This window comes from Lates calcarifer, linkage group LG4 (assembly GCF_001640805.2).
Source record: "Lates calcarifer isolate ASB-BC8 linkage group LG4, TLL_Latcal_v3, whole genome shotgun sequence".
NCBI lineage: Eukaryota > Metazoa > Chordata > Actinopteri > Centropomidae > Lates > Lates calcarifer.
The window spans coordinates 12,454,753-12,457,891 of NC_066836.1; positions in this window are offsets into that span (position 1 = coordinate 12,454,753).

Below are 3,139 nucleotides of genomic sequence, written 5' to 3' on the forward strand. Positions count from 1 at the left end.
GCATGTGCTCACATTAACTCTCGGAAACACATGTGCTCACTCAGCTCTGTCTGTGGGGGCAGGGAATAACAAGCTGCCGCATGTTTATATCCTCTGCACTGTCACATTCACACGGCTTGGTATTTTCACAGAGACACAGCTGCTGTTCGCTGACTAGAAGCATCCTGACTGGGTGAGAGCTCTGGTGTGATTGGGCTGATGCTAGCTCCGATTCAGCCACTCAAGCTTACCTGCGCCCTGATTGGTCATGTCATTATGTATGACACAGTGACACAGTTTTGACTGTACTGCTGCAGCACAGACGCAGTTAGTCTGCCTTTGTCTCTTGCAGGCAGGAGATAGATAGTAAAGATCATTCTACAACCAAAATATGTTGTTTTGTTTTTGTTTTTTTGCAGTGCAGTGAGGTAAATACAGGTGACATTGCCAGAAAAGCGAGGGAAAGTTTGATAGGAAACAATGATTCAGTGTGTAATATATGTTTATGGCCTGTTTTTGCAAGTAACAATGCTGTAAATGTGAAGTAAAGCACAGACATCGGTTCAGTTATTATTAACCAAAGTAATTTCCACATTTAAAGCATTAAGGATTATAACCTTCTGGCTGTAAAAGGTGGGGCCTAGATGTTGTACCTACTTGGATTGCCTTTGTTAAATTGTTAGCAAGTTTTTTCCCTCACAAACACACAGCAATTCTTTGAAATGCTCTTTTGTTCCAAATTGTTGCTTTAAGTAGTAGTCATCCACTCTCATATGCTACTTCTGTGAGGAAAACAAGTCAGTGAATTTATAATTAACCAGATGTAACTTTTGTTGCTTTACTTCACAAACTGTTCCCATCACAAACAGTTCTGCTCAGTTTCACTAAAGTCCAAACAGTCCATCACTTCTCATGACTTGAATAGTTGGCCATATGCCAGTACTCTTCCGACTCCAAATTCACAAGAAGTGCTCCCCTACCCCGAAAGCCTCCTGCTGATTTATCTGCAGGGGTTGTCCTTTCTTTAACACAAGAAAACAATGGATGACCCCCACACTCCCACAAGAACACTTTATGTGTAATTTTCCATGTAATAGTGGGGCAGGCAAAAACTTTAACAGAAACTTTAGGATAGTGATAAAAGTTTTTCCTCATACAATTTGTTCTCATGTTTGTCTGGTAAAACTGACATAATATGAAACTTTATTACTGCAGCAGCAGACAGTATAAATACAAAATAACAAAGAACAGAAAGTGAGGGACAATGGTCAAGCAAAATGAGAATTCACAGAATACTAAAACACGCAAATAAGAAATAACACATTTACATTTAGACAAATATATCACAGATTTTCAGATTTTAAAGTTGAAACAATCTTGTAAAACTTCTGGTTTGTTTTAAAGGCATAACAACATTAATAAATGAGAATAAAACACTTAATATGAATCAGGAAAAACAGGAAAAGTACTTAGTAAAAGTAGTATTTATCTGTCAGGATACAATACATTTAGTGGCTCCGTAAGAAATCTTGTTTATGCTGGGTGTGATGCTAACAGCTGCCGCCCACATGGCAGCCATTATACTGAGCCTGTTTGTTTAAAACACCAACCCACAAACAGGCACAATGTTCCATGTCAGCTTCACCACTGCATGGACACCTCTGCCCCACAGATGCTTAATGAACAACACCACCTTATGATGACTCAGCCATCAAATTCCTCCACGCCTGAAGCACTCTCTGCCACACCAGCTCTTAGTGTTAGTCACAGATGTATACACCTTTTGGAAATTAAAACATTGCACATTGATTGTGCATCATATTCTGAACTTTGCGCGTCATGGAAAAAACTTTAAGACTGCATTGCATATTTCAAGCTATTTATATTTTCTAAAAAGTCATCAAAAGTCAAAAATAACCAACAATGACACTACAGTTGTCAGATAAATGTGGTGGAGTAAAAAGTGCAATATTTCCACCACTGGAGAAGGTCAAATCACTAATACTAGAGTAATATACTTGTCTAGTGTCAGCAGGTCTGACCTATAGTGCGACAGAGAGGCAGATGAAGTAGAGAATGATCAAATCTTACGCCAGAAGGAACCAATAAAATCTCCACAGGTGTTTGTGTGGAGGAAAAGGGGTCTTGTAGTTGCTCTGGCAGCAGAGGGGGAACAATAAAGACCTCATCTGATACACAAACTTCTATCTTTGTCACAGGACAGGTAATTATCTACAAAGGCTGTCTCTGTGACCGTGGCATTTGCTTTAGCACTTCCCTGTTTGCTCTGTGCTGGGTGGCCAATCCTGTCTGTCGGTACAGTGGGTGCCACTGTTCAAATAATAAGAGCAATCATGACTAATATCCTGAAAGGAAATACATAAAGGAAAGTGTGTGGTTTAGTGGATCATTTTTAATTGTCTGCTTGTTTTCTAGGACCATATGGGGAAAAAGTGACCGGCTAGAGTTAAATACTGGACAAGAGAGAGGGGAAATGGTGGGAAAAACAGGGTACATGTCAAAAATAGCAGGATTTATACCCCAAGCCCTGACCAGAAATGGTCATCTATACCACTAATCTGGTCGTGTATGGAGCTAAATAAATCAGTGACAACTGATAACTTCCACAAGGACTATGTTAATTTTCCAGTTCCACTGCTGAAGATCAAATGCTAACTCAGAATCTGCTTTTCATGTTTCTCTTGCTATATTTGGCTACCTGCAGCTCATAGGGCGAACAAACATGTGCCTGCTCAGCCAGATTTCCTGATTTCTCTCTCTTCATGTTTACAGACAGTTTGATACAGTCTGGCTCCTCAACTGCAGCTTCCATCAAGACAATCCGTTTTAGAGGTGACTTCAGTCGTATCCAGACAAGATGTGTTAGCATCGTCATGTTTGAACACACAGGGGAGTCTGATCTAAATATAGTTTAATCATGTGTTGATAAACGGTAAATAAATTTATGGTGACGACAAACTAGAGCTATCTACAGTATTGACCTTTTCTCGTTCTGGGTCTCCCTTGCATCCTAACATGTTCACTTCTCTACTATTTTCAGTTTTTCAAAGCTGATTTGTTCCACACAAGGTTTTTAAATCATCAAAACCAAAGGCTGGAGAGAATGTGAATCAGTGCTACAGTCAAGAGCAAGATATAA